Source organism: Cherax quadricarinatus, chromosome 24 (genome assembly GCF_038502225.1).
Source record: "Cherax quadricarinatus isolate ZL_2023a chromosome 24, ASM3850222v1, whole genome shotgun sequence".
Lineage (NCBI taxonomy): Eukaryota > Metazoa > Arthropoda > Malacostraca > Decapoda > Parastacidae > Cherax > Cherax quadricarinatus.
Window position 1 is genome coordinate 12,401,862 of NC_091315.1, and position 15,043 is coordinate 12,416,904.

The window sequence follows — 15,043 nt, forward strand, 5'->3', positions numbered from 1 at the left end:
AGTAAAAATACCTGTGTATTGCACGTGTTTGATTTATCAACACTGAGGACTGTTTACCCACAATATCACTAAGTAAACCACTAACTGATTTTAGTGACTGTATACCTCTTGCGTGGGGTTAACTTGCTATCCATGTCAATTATGAGAAAGATTTCCTAATTTAGGCAGCAAATATATATTTTTTTTGTTCTCATTAATATTTTTTGTTAATGTTTTAAGTACTGTTACAGTAATGTTGCGGTGATATCTTTGTATTTGCTGATACATAGTATTATGTATTATTGTGATCATACATGTTGGGTTGGAAATAGTTGAGTGTGAGAAGAACTTGAGTAATATTGATCAGTGAGCCTATTGTATTGCTTCTGTAATGTCCTTGACAGTTCTGAGACGGAGGATCGAGCCTCTGGCAGACCTTGTGTTGACTGGCGTACAAGTAAATGCATTTCCTCTAATGTACTCGCCTTTTCCTCCAACAGATGATGGTGTTTGTGTGGAGACGTACGACTGACGCTCCCAGGAACTCTTTTTCACCTATCTGGCTTAACTTCTCGTCTGACACACTCCATGCTGTGTGCTGCACCTGTGTCTTCCAGCATACCATCGTTCAGGCTGAAACACCGAGTTGATGCTCGAGGGATATACATGAGACACTTAGGTGCACGGGTTATAAACATCGTCTTTGTGTGTGTGTGCTGCACCTGTGTCTCCAGGTTCACTGTCGCCCAGGTTGAGGTAACATGGTGATACACAGGTGAGGAATACCAGCAGTTCGATTCCTGCATGACGTAATGCCGTGCTGGAAAGTGCTTTCAAGTGCCAGGAACATTTTAATCATTTTAGTGCCAAGAAGAGGAGCGTCTTATTGTGCCAGGATAAGTTAGTTCCATTAATGCCAGAAGAAAGAAGTTTTCTCTCTTAATAAGACGAGATAAGCTGAAAGAAGAAGAAGAAAAAAAATTGTTAGCTAACAAGAAAGTTGAGCTGGAGATGAGAAAATGATAATTTTCCCCGGCTACAGACAGGGCAATATTCCCACCAGCCTCTCATATTCAAACATTTTACTCCACAGATAAATCAGTTTTACATCAAGGTAAAGAAGGAAATTCATTTCGTGCCACGAGAGAGAATCAACACAGTGCCAAATTTTTCGTAGAGTAACTAGAGAATAGTAAGTCAATAGCGAATCAATAGTATGTGTGTGTATGTGTGTGTGGGTTAGCGTACTGCCGGGTTTCTGAAGCTAGTGCTGCAACCTACTGGAAAGAAGCTTATGATTTGTTCAGTATTGTATTTTAATTGTATTTCAGTGAAGTTCCGTGCGGGTATTGTGAAATAAACGAGACATTAGATTTGCGTTGTAGTTAAAGAGAAGGTTGCAAATAGCGTGTTGAAGCTGCGATAACCATAACAGTGATGGCAACAAATGATTGTTTTGAGTGTTAGGACTTTTATAAAGACGAATAAAATTATGCAGTTGTATCAGCGCGTGTTGAGTCATAAGAACCGTGGTTGCTCCTTCCAAGACACTGGCTGAGGGACACCCATCTTCACCACTTACTCCAAGACACTGGCTGAGGGACACTCACCTTCACCACTTACTCCAAGACACTGGCTGAGGGACAACTTGGCTACGTTTTTCAAGACACTGGCTGGGGTAACATCCACCTTCACCACTTCCAGACATGTCTCAGCCAATTAATCCCCGTCACGGGCCTCGTTAGCCCCAGGACTGGCGTGTCTGACTCACTGTAGCCTGCCTACCTCTTGTACTCACGTATTTGTGGCTGCGGGGGTCGAATCTCGGCTCCTGTGGCGCAAAAATTGTCCAAGAACAGAGATAACACTAAGGCACACGAAGGACAACGACCAACATGATGGCTATAAGTGAATATGACTATGTCTTACACTGCTACGTTGCGGTGCCGTGCTAAAGTGTAACACAGGTGTATGTGAAGGGTGTATCTGCTGCCTACATACACACCCGGGCCTCTTACACTGTGGAGTGTGTAGCTGCTGCCTCACACACACCCCCAGGCTCCATACACTTACCCACTCACCAAAATGGGGCAAAGCCACGGAGGACTGAACGACTCTGAACGTAAGTATCACCCGAGGGTTTCTTTTTTGTTTAAAAAGTGTAGTTTCTAGCGTAGTTGGAACACCTTCGGCTCAGAACTCAAGCGCAGGGCTTTATCTCGGGCGAGCTGAGATGTATGGGCTAGTCTTCACCTCTTGCTTCTCCCCACGTTCACCCAGTAGTAGTTACCTGGTTGTGAGTGGTATCGTGGGAGGGGTGTTAGTATACCACTGATAGGGCTGGGCTTTGAAATAAGCTGAGTTAGCTTGCACAGTGATCTGTGGTGAACAGAACAACAGGCGTTAAGGTGGGACCATCTTTCTCAGGAGAATTAATTTCGTATTGTAGGAAGTTGTCAAGTTACACACTTGAGAGAAGACCTGTTTGAATACCACTGACGCTCAATGTAGCGCCTTATCTCTTAAGCACAGCATAAAATTACCATCAAAGTGGCCAATTTTACCAACGCGAATACAAGAGATGAACACTTAGTATATGTTTTGACGAGTATATCCCTTTTGATGTGTGTGCACTGGGAACGAACTGCTGTGTATATATACTTAGAGAGTGTGTATCTCGCTGTGCATATATTTTGGAACTTACTTTAATACGTGTATTACGAAGCTTTCACTGGTGGTGTGTGTACATGTGACTTGCAGCCATAATGAGCCTCGTCTCGCCGATAGGCTTCAAATCTAGTAAACTAAACTGCCAATCAAGGTTGTACACAGAGGTATGCATACTAATAGGTGTGTAAATCCTCGTGTATATACGCTTAGTTTTCTTTAATCCTTATATTAAAGCATTCTTGAGTGATGTGCAGGTGACATGCAGCCATAATAAGCATCGTGCAGTCGACATGCTTTAAACCCAGTAAAGTAACCAGCCACTAAATGAAGCAAGTACACATAGCATTACTTAATAAAACTGTAAGTATCATGATGCAAAGGTAAGTCAGTAAAGCTGAGAAGATCAGGATATATCCCTGGTAATAATGTACCTGGAGAGCGACATCACAGACACTCATGGTAATTTACTCTGGCAATAAATGTCTTGAAGGAGAACGTGAGTCTTGTGATGCTCTGAGCCAGACAGATGAACCTTCTGACATACTTAATAACAACAACAAGTATAACAATACACCTACAACAACCGCAACAACAACAACAATTACAACAGAAACAATTACAACAACAAATACAACAGGACTACAACAACAACAATACCATGTAAAATCATAATAATACCAATAATAATAATAATAACGTTAATAATAATTATAATAACGTCTGGTGCCGTGCTCCTTCCTTGAGTGGAGGTGACCAGACTGACTATAAATACTCCCGTACCTTCCACCCCAGGTAGATCTGTGTGTGACTTGAAAAAGCCCACTGTGTGGGCGAAACGTTGCCAGTAAAGGATCACATTAAACTGCATATGTGTTTATGTTTCCACCGTGACCAGACTAGGTGGGTCATTGGGCTAATCGGGGGTGGGGGTCATGGGGCTTATCCGGGGGGAGGGGGTGACATGGACCTGCTCCGCATGGGTCAGTAGGCCTGTCGCAGTGTTCCTTCTTACTTATGTTCTTATGTTCTTATAATAATAATAATAATAATAATAATAATAATAATAATAATAATAATAATAATAATAATAATAATTTTATTTACTACAAGTACATGTACAAGGTATACAGTATACATACTGGGTATACATACTACTACACAGAAAGCCGCTTGTTATGCTGAGCACCTCGGGCAAATTAGGTCCTTGTCCCAGGATGCGACCCACACCAGTCGATTAACCCCCAGGTACCCATTTTACTGATGGGTGAACATAGACAACCGGTGTAAAGAAACACGCTCAATGTTTCTACCCTCGCTGGGAATCGAACGAAGACCCTCGCTGTGTGAAGCGAGAGCTTTAGCCACCAGGCCACGTATTTCATACAGATTTCTTGGTACATTATAATCACTGTTAAATCCTATGTTCTTTATTAAATAATTTACAAGTGATGCTGACATAATAATAATAACAATAATAATAATAATAATAATAATAATAATAATAATAATAATAATAATAATAATAATAATAATAATATTATTATTATTATTATTATTATTATTATTATTATTATTATTTTATTTATTATTATTATTATTATTAACAGTACGCATTCCCGAAGGAGCAATTTAAAAGTCTGACAGAATATCCTTTACTACCTTCAATGATTTAGTATATAAAGCCTCGTACAATCGACCAAATTGTTTTTCAGTGTTGGTGTTCAGTAACTGGGAAGAGATTCAGGAAGCTTCTGGTATTTTTTATGCCGGGTGTCCCGTAAGTCTGCAACCACTTGGTAAAATGAAAAAAAAAGGAAATATAAAGGCCGTGCACCATTAGTTGTTTTGGTTTCCATGTGATGACTTATGAAAGTGTTTCCGGGCTCGCGAAGTCGTAATAACACTATTATAAGCTACTCACTGAAGGGAGGGTTCGAACTCACGGCAAGACAGCCCTCTTATAACACCAAACTCACAGATAATCCGCACTTAGGAGAAAGAAGCTTATGACGACGTTTCGATCCGATTTGGACCATTTACAAGCCACACTGTGTCTCGTAGCTCGAGTGGTAGCGCACTCAGGTCACACACACACACACACACACACACACACAAACACACACACACACACACACACACACACACACATCATAGCTCTCACAGAAACCAAGCTTACAGGTATGATAACAGATGCCAGCTTTCCAACGGGATACCAAATCCTGAGGAAAGACAGAGGGAACAGGGGGGATGGAGGAGTGGCACTGCTGATCAAAAATCGCTGGAGTTTTGATGAGCTGGAGAGAGGAGACAGCGGAGAAGAAAATGATCACATAGCGGGAACGCTTCACTCTGGAGGTCCCAAGGTGGTAATAGCAGTGATGTATAACCCACCACAGAACAGCAGGAGGCCAGGGCAAGAGTACGACGAGAGCAATAGAGCGATGGTTGACACACTGGCTACAGTGGCCAGAAGAGCTCATGCATGCAGGGCAAAGCTCCTGATCATGGGTGACTTTAACCACAAGGAGATCGATTGGGAGAACTTGGACCCGCATGGGGGCCAAGATACATGGAGGGCTAAGATGATGGAGGTGGTACTGGAAAACTTCATGTACCAACACGTAAGGGACACTACAAGAGAGAGAGGAGAGGATGAACCAGCAAGGCTGGACTTAGTATTCACCTTGAGTAGTGCAGATATCGAGGACATCACATATGAAAGACCCCTTGGGGTCAGTGACCATGTGGTTTTAAGCTTCGAATACACAGTAGAGCTACAAGTGGAGGGAGAAGCAGGAAGGCCAGGACGAATGAAGCCAAACTACAAGAAAGGGGACTACACAGGGGACTGGCAGGGAAGCCAGTTAATGAGATGATGGAATATGTAGCAACAAAATGCATGGAGGCTGAGGAGAGGTTTGTACCCAAGAGTAACAGAAATAATGAAAAAGCCAGGATGAGCCCATGGTTTACCCAAAGGTGCAGGGAGGCAAAAACCAAGTGTGCTAGGGAATGGAAGAAATATAGAAGGCAAAGGACCCAGGAGAATAAGGAGAGCAGTCGTAGAGCCAGAAACGAATATGCACAGATAAGAAGGGAGGCTCAAAGATAATATGAAAATGACATATCAGCGAAAGCCAAATCTGACCCGAAACTGTTGTACAGCCACATCAGGAAGAAAACAACAGTCAAGGACCAGGTAATCAGGCTAAGGAAGGAAGGAAGGAAGGAGGAGAGACAACAAGAAATGACCGTGAAGTATCTGAGGAACTCAACAAGAGATTCAAAGAAGTGTTCACAGAGGAGACAGAAGGGGCTCCAGAAAGACGGAGAGGTGGGACACACCACCATGTGCTGGACACAGTGCACACAACCGAGGAAGAAGTGAAGAGGCTTCTGAGTGAGCTAGATACCTCAAAGGCAATGGGGCCAGATAACATCTCCCCATGGGTATTGAAAGAGAGGGCAGAGGCGCTATGTGTACCCCTAACAACAATATTCAATACATCTATCGAAACAGGGAGATTGCCTGAGGCATGGAAGACAGCAAATGTAGTCCCAATCTTTAAAAAAGGAGACAGACATGAAGCATTAAACTACAGACCAGTGTCACTGACATGTATAGTATGCAAAATCATGGAGAAGATTATCAGGAGAAGAGTGGTGGAACACCTAGAAAGGAATGATCTCATCAACAGCAGCCAACATGGTTTCAGGGACGGGAAATCTTGTGTCACAAACCTACTGGAGTTCTATGACATGGTGACAGCAGTAAGACAAGAGAGAGAGGGGTGGGTGGATTGCATATTCTTGGACTGCAAGAAGGCGTTTGACACAGTTCCACACAAGAGATTAGTGCAAAAACTGGAGGACCAAGCAGGGATAACAGGGAAGGCACTACAATGGATCAGGGAATACTTGTCAGGAAGACAGCAGCGAGTCATGGTACGTGGCGAGGTGTCAGAGTGGGCACCTGTGACCAGCGGGGTCCCACAGGGGTCAGTCCTAGGACCAGTGCTGTTTCTGGTATTTGTGAACGACATGACGGAAGGAATAGACTCTGTGGTGTCCCTGTTTGCAGATGACGTGAAGTTGATGAGAAGAATTCACTCGATCGAAGACCAGGCAGAACTACAAATGGATCTGGACAGGCTGCAGACCTGGTCCAGCAATTGGCTCCTGGAGTTCAATCCCACCAAGTGCAAAGTCATGAAGATTGGGGAAGGGCAAAGAAGACCGCAGACGGAGTACAGTCTAGGGGGGCAGAGACTACAAACCTCACTCAAGGAAAAAGATCTTGGGGTGAGTATAACACCAGGCACATCTCCTGAAGCGCACATCAACCAAATAACTGCTGCAGCATATGGGCGCCTAGCAAACCTCAAAACAGCATTCCGACATCTTAATAAGGAATCGTTCAGGACCCTGTACACCGTGTACGTTAGGCCCATATTGGAGTAAGCGGCACCAATTTGGAACCCACACCTAGTCAAGCACGTAAAGAAACTAGAGAAAATGCAAAGGTTTGCAACAAGACTAGTCCCAGAGCTAAGAGGTATGTCCTACGAGGAGAGGTTAAGGGAAATCAACCTGTCGACACTGGAGGACAGGAGAGATAGGGGGGATATGATAACGACATACAAAATACAGAGAGGAATTGACAAGGTGGACAAAGACAGGATGTTCCAGAGATGGGACACAGTAACAAGGGGACACAGTTGGAAGTTGAAGACACAGATGAATCACAGGGATGTTAGGAAGTATTTCTTCAGCCACAGAGTAGTCAGTAAGTGAAATAGTTTGGGAAGCGATGTAGCGGAGGCAGGATCCATACATAGCTTTAAGCAGAGGTATGATAAAGCTCACGGCTCAGGGAGAGTGACCTAGTAGCGATCAGTGAAGAGGCGGGGCCAGGAACTCGGACTCGACTCCCGCAACCTCAACTAGGTGAGTACACACACACACACACACACACACACACACACACACACACACACACACACACACACACACACACACACACACACACACACACACACACACACACACACACACACACACACACACAAACACACACACACACACAGAGTCACAGAGGGGGAGGCAATGGGAGAAGGAAAGGGCAAAATCAGTGTTTATCCATGGGCTTCAGGAGAGAGAGAGAGGAAAGGACCCACTGAAAGATGGCAGGCAGAAAGAAAGGAGATTGAGAGCATCATCACAGAAATACGTGAAGAAGACATGGACGAGATTGTAAATTTTCAGAGAATAGGGGGATACTTGAAGGGGAGAAAACGACCGATCAAGCTGAGCAGGACAGAGCAGAGCAGGACAGAGCAGCAAGGGCAAGCACACACAGAACCATCCTCAGAACGCCACAACATATCACACCATCCCAACACTACAATCCATACTCACAGCTTCCACCCAACACCCAGCTATAGAATCCCACAGTATGCTACCAGGTCTCCCACCCTCACAAGCCCCCCAAACCACAGTGTTGGAGAGGAAACTGAAGGTATGGTACACAAACGCTGATGAAATAACAAATAAGTGGGAGGAGTGGCACGAAAGAGTCAAAGAGACATCACCAGACATCATAGCTCTCACAGAAACCAAGCTTACAGGTATGATAACAGATGCCATCTTTCCAACTGGATACCAAAGCCTGAGGAAAGACAGAGGGAACAGGGGGGATGGAGGAGTGGCACTGCTGATCAAAAACCGATGGAATTTTGATGAGCTGGAGAGAAGAGGCAGCAGAGAAGCAAGCAATTACATAGCAGGAACGCTTCACTCTGGAGGTCCCAAAGTGGTAATTGCAGTGATGTATAACCCACCACAGAACAGCAGGAGGCCAAGGCAAGAGTATGATGAGAGCAATAGAGCGATGGTTGACACACTGGCTGCAGTGGCCAGAAGAGCTCATGCATGTAGGGCAAAGCTCCTGATCATGAGTGACTTTAACCACAAGGAAATCGAGTGGGAGAACTTGGAGCCACATGGGGGCCAAGATACATGGAGGGCTAAGATGATGGAGGTGGCACTGGAAAACTTCATGTACCAACATGTAAGGGACACTACAAGAGAGATAGGAGAGGATGAACCGGCAAGACTGGACCTAGTATTCACCTTGAGTAGTGCAGATATTGAGGACATCACATACGAAAGGCCCCTTGGGGCTAGCGATCATGTGGTTTTAAGCTTCAAATACACAGTAGAGCTACAAGTGGAGGGGGAAGCAGAAAGACCAGGGCAAATGAAGCCAAACTGCAAGAAAGGGGACTACACGGGAATGAGGAACTTCCTGAACGGGGTTCAGTGGGACAGAGAACTGGCAGGGAAGCCAGTTAATGAGATGATGGAATATGTAACACCCATGTGCAAGGAGGCTGACAAGAGGTTTTGTACCCAAGGGTAACAGGAATAATGAAAAAGCCAGGATGAACCCATGGTTCACCCAAAGGTGCAGGGAGGCAAAAACCAAGTGTGCTAAAGAATGGAAGAAATATAGAAGGCAAAGGACCCAGGAGAATAAGGAGAGCAGTCGTAGAACCAGAAATGAATATGCACAGATAAGAAGGGAGGCCCAGCGACAATATGAAAACGACATAGCAGCGAAAGCCAAATCTGATCCGAAGCTGTTATACAGCCACATCAGGAGGAAAACAACAGTCAAGGATCAGGTAATCAGGCTAAGGAAGGAAGGAGGAGAGACAACAAGAAATGACCGTGAAGTATGTGAGGAACTCAACAAGAGATTCAAAGAAATGTTCACAGAGGAGACAGAAGGGGCTCCAGAAAGACGGAGAAATGGGTTACACCACCAAGTGCTGGACACAGTACACACAACCGAGGAAGAAGTGAAGAGGCTTCTGAGTGAGCTAGATACCTCAAAGGCAATGGGGCCAGATAACATCTCTCCATGGGTCCTGAGAGAGGGAGCAGAGGTGCTATGTGTACCCCTAACAACAATATTCAATACATCTATCGAAACAGGGAGATTGCCTGAGGCATGGAAGACAGCAAATGTAGTCCCAATCTTTAAAAAAGGAGACAGACATGAAGCACTAAACTACAGACCAGTGTCACTGACATGTATAGTATGCAAAGTCATGGAGAAGGTTATCAGGAGAAGAGTGGTGGAACACCTAGAAAGGAATGATCTCATCAACAGCAGCCAACATGGTTTCAGGGACGGGAAATCCTGTGTCACAAACCTACTGGAGTTTTATGACATGGTGACAGCAGTAAGACAAGAGAGAGAGGGGTGGGTGGATTGCATTTTCTTGGACTGCAAGAAGGCGTTTGACACAGTTCCACACAAGAGATTAGTGCAAAAACTGGAGGACCAAGCAGGGATAACAGGGAAGGCACTACAATGGATCAGGGAATACTTGTCAGGAAGACAGCAGCGAGTCATGGTACGTGGCGAGGTGTCAGAGTGGGCACCTGTGACCAGCGGGGTCCCACAGGGGTCAGTCCTAGGACCAATGCTGTTTCTGGTATTTGTGAATGACATGACGGAAGGAATTGACTCCGGAGTGTCCCTGTTTGCAGATGACGTGAAGTTGATGAGAAGAATTCATTCGATCGAAGACCAGGCAGAACTACAAAGGGATCTGGACAGGCTGCAGACCTGGTCCAGCAATTGGCTCCTGGAGTTCAACCCCACCAAGTGCAAAGTCATGAAGATTGGGGAAGGGCAAAGAAGACTGCAGACGGAGTACAGTCTAGGGAGCCAGAGACTACAAACCTCACTGAAGAAAAAAGATCTTGGGGTGAGTATAACACCAGGCACATCTCCTGAAGCGCACATCAACCAAATAACTGCTGCAGCATATGGGCGCCTAGCAAACCTCAGAACAGCATTCCGACATCTTAATAAGGAATCGTTCAGGACCCTGTACACCGTGTACGTTAGGCCCATATTGGAGTATGCGGCACCAGTTTGGAACCCACACCTAGCCAAGCACGTAAAGAAACTAGAGAAAGTGCAAAGGTTTGCAACAAGACTAGTCCCAGAGCTAAGAGGTATGTCCTACGAGGAGAGGTTAAGGGAAATCAACCTGACGACACTGGAGGACAGGAGAGATAGGGGGGACATGATAACGACATACAAAATACTGAGAGGAATTGACAAGGTGGACAAAGACAGGATGTTCCAGAGATGGGACACAGCAACAAGGGGACACAGTTGGAAGTTGAAGACACAGATGAATCACAGGGATGTTAGGAAGTATTTCTTCAGCCACAGAGTAGTCAGGAAGTGGAATAGTTTGGGAAGCGATTTAGTGGAGGCAGGATCGATACATAGCTTTAAGCAGAGGTATGAGAAATCTCACGGTTCAGGGAGAGTGACCTAGTAGCGACCAGTGAAGAGGCGGGGCCAGGAGCTTGGACTAGACCCCTGCAACCTCAACTAGGTGAATACAACTAGGTGCGTACACACACACACACACACACACAGGTCCATAGGTACATCAATCTTATCAAAACTGATGAACTGATCACATCGGCTCCAGCCTGAGGGACTGATTACTGCACACTCCCTCTGATCTTCATCATTCTTCTTTGTACTAGACTGATGAAGCTATTGTGTGGGGAAACGTTTCCACAATAAAGATACCCAAGTGTTGTACATGTGTCTAATTTATCATCTTGTCGGTTCCCTGATCCATTTATCTACGTTAATGGAGTGTGTAGGTGACGATTTGTGATGTTTGAGAAGACTCTCGAGTGTGCTTACTCTGAACGACTTGACTCGTTACTGGCTGATGTATCTTCTAGGAAAGATGATACCCTATAAAGTTTAGGTTATGTTGGTACAAATTTGAGAATTTTCCAGCATAGTTAAATACTTGCAAGAGTTAGTTTCTATGACGTACTGTTGAATGGTTCTTCTGGTCGGCTTCAGACGTTTAGGTCCATGATGTTTTGCTGGTAAAAGACAATCATTGTTATTGTGTTGTGGGAGTCCCATTTAGTTTTATTAAATAAAATAAAAATGGATGTTGATTTACATTCAATAGGTAGAGAATGCCTCGTCCGATCGGCATCAAATCTTTACCGCTCGCATATGTTACTATGAAAGTTGGGACTGTTCTTGGCCTGTGTAGGTGCAACTTTGCCGATTTAGTAACCAAGAATCCTTTTCAGTCCTGGGCCAGAGATGCGAGGTGCGACTCTCACCACTGGGCTACGGTGAGTACAAATAGAAAGCACGTCTGTCTGGCACTCAGCAGACGGAGGCTCAAGCCTCCATCACCACGCTTGTGCTGAATGACCCACATGGGTTTAATGAATTAAATTTATACTAACCAAGAAGGTAGTCAGCCAGACCGGAGTCCTGGAGGTGGGAAGCAGAGTGACTGCACTCTGAAGGAGGGACGAGGACGCTGCACCTCACAGGGTCCTCTGAACTGTGATGTAAGCAGCTAGCTTCAGACAAGACAGCGATTGAATGAATGATGGTGGATGTGTTTCCTTATTTTTATGGGGTGGCTCTGTTCATGGGTGGGAGACGACTGGTATGAGTAAAACACTTAATACACTCAGAATTGTTGGATTTCGTGCCATAGCTGGAGAACGCTTCTTCAGGTTGGCTTCAAACTTTTAGCACTGGAATGTTTAGCTCAACATGTGGTTTGTTAGGTTTTATATGCTGTATTGGCACACCGTGTTGAGCTGCAGCTCTTGGTCTCTTGAGGGAGTTGAACTGCAGAGTCTGGTCTCTTACGAAGGGGGGGGGGGAGCAGGGCTGGTAGGCTGGGGGGGAGTCAAAGATATAAGAAGAATGGAAAAAATTGGCATGACATGACTTGATAAAGCTCTACACAGAGCGATACATGATAAAGCTCTACACAGAGCGGTACATGATAAAGCTCTACACAGAGCGGTACATGATAAAGCTCTACACAGAGCGATACATGATAAAGCTCTACACAGAGCGATACATGATAAAGCTCTACACAGAGCGATACATGATAAAGCTCTACACAGAGCGATACATGATAAAGCTCTACACAGAACGATACATGATAAAGCTCTACACAGAGCGGAACATGATAAAGCTCTACACAGAGTGGAACATGATAAAGCTCTACACAGAGCGGAACATGATAAAGCTCTACACAGAGCGGAACATGATAAAGCTCTACACAGAGCGGAACATGGTAAAGCTCTACACAGAGCGGAACATGATAAAGCTCTACACAGAGTGGAACATGATAAAGCTCTACACAGAGCGGAACATGATAAAGCTCTACACACAGTGGAACATGATAAAGCTCTACACTGAGCGGAACATGATAAAGCTCTACACAGAGCGGAACATGATAAAGCTCTACACACAGTGGAACATGATAAAGCTCTACACTGAGCGGAACATGATAAAGCTCTACACAGAGCGGAACATGATAAAGCTCTACACTGAGCGGAACATGATAAAGCTCTACACAGAGCGGAACATGATAAAGCTCTACACAGAGCGGAACATGATAAAGCTCTACACAGAGCGGAACATGGTAAAGCTCTACACAGAGCGGAACATGATAAAGCTCTACACAGAGTGGAACATGATAAAGCTCTACACAGAGCGGAACATGATAAAGCTCTACACACAGTGGAACATGATAAAGCTCTACACTGAGCGGAACATGATAAAGCTCTACACAGAGCGGAACATGATAAAGCTCTACACAGAGTGGAACATGATAAAGCTCTACAGAGAGCGGAACATGATAAAGCTCTACACAGAGCGGAACATGATAAAGCTCTACACAGAGCGGAACATGATAAAGCTCTACACAGAGCGGAACATGATAAAGCTCTACACAGAGCGGAACATGATAAAGCTCTACACAGAGCGGAACATGGTAAAGCTCTACACAGAGCGGAACATGATAAAGCTCTACACAGAGTGGAACATGATAAAGCTCTACACAGAGCGGAACATGATAAAGCTCTACACACAGTGGAACATGATAAAGCTCTACACTGAGCGGAACATGATAAAGCTCTACACAGAGCGGAACATGATAAAGCTCTACACACAGTGGAACATGATAAAGCTCTACACTGAGCGGAACATGATAAAGCTCTACACAGAGCGGAACATGATAAAGCTCTACACTGAGCGGAACATGATAAAGCTCTACACAGAGCGGAACATGATAAAGCTCTACACAGAGCGGAACATGATAAAGCTCTACACAGAGCGGAACATGGTAAAGCTCTACACAGAGCGGAACATGATAAAGCTCTACACAGAGTGGAACATGATAAAGCTCTACACAGAGCGGAACATGATAAAGCTCTACACACAGTGGAACATGATAAAGCTCTACACTGAGCGGAACATGATAAAGCTCTACACAGAGCGGAACATGATAAAGCTCTACACAGAGTGGAACATGATAAAGCTCTACACAGAGCGGAACATGATAAAGCTCTACACAGAGCGATACATGATAAAGCTCTACACAGAGCGGAACATGATAAAGCTCTACACAGAGCGATACATGATAAAGCTCTACACAGAGCGGAACATGATAAAGCTCTACACAGAGCGGAACATGATAAAGCTCTACACAGAGCGGAACATGATAAAGCTCTACACAGAGCAGAACATGATAAAGCTCTACACAGAGCGGAACATGATAAAGCTCTACACAGAGCGGAACATGATAAAGCTCTACACACAGTGGAACATGATAAAGCTCTACACAGAGCGGAACATGATAAAGCTCTACACAGAGCGGAACATGATAAAGCTCTACACAGAGCGGTACATGATAAAGCTCTACACAGAGCGGTACATGATAAAGCTCTACACAGAGCGGAACATGATAAAGCTCTACACAGAGCGGAACATGATAAAGCTCTACACAGAGCGGAACATGATAAAGCTCTCCACAGAGCGGAACATGATAAAGCTCTACACAGAGCGGAATATGATAAAGCTCTACACAGAGCGGAACATGATAAAGCTCTACACAGAGCGGAACATGATAAAGCTCTACACAGAGCGGAACATGATAAAGCTCTACACACAGTGGAACATGATAAAGCTCTACACACAATGGAACATGATAAAGCTCTACACAGAGCGGAACATGATAAAGCTCTACACACAGTGGAACATGATAAAGCTCTACACAGAGCGGAACATGATAAAGCTCTACACACAGTGGAACATGATAAAGCTCTACACAGAGCGGAACATGATAAAGCTTTACACAGAGCGGAACATGATAAAGCTCTACACAGAGCGATACATGATAAAGCTCTACACAGAGCGATACATGATAAAGCTCTACACAGAGCGATACATGATAAAGCTCTACACAAAGCGGTACATGATAAAGCTCTACACAGAGCGATACATGATAAA

The 15,043-nt window shown here is 44.6% G+C and overlaps 1 long non-coding RNA gene across 1 annotated transcript in view; it reads left to right on the top strand.

The window, feature by feature from the left end:
* Nucleotides 1-15,043, top strand: part of LOC138853159 (uncharacterized) — a 269,050-nt gene that overhangs the window by 151,223 nt on the left and 102,784 nt on the right. The window contains exon 2 of the long non-coding RNA XR_011392370.1: nt 480-2,101. This is a non-coding gene — a long non-coding RNA (uncharacterized lncRNA). The remainder of the gene's footprint in view (nt 1-479; nt 2,102-15,043) is intronic.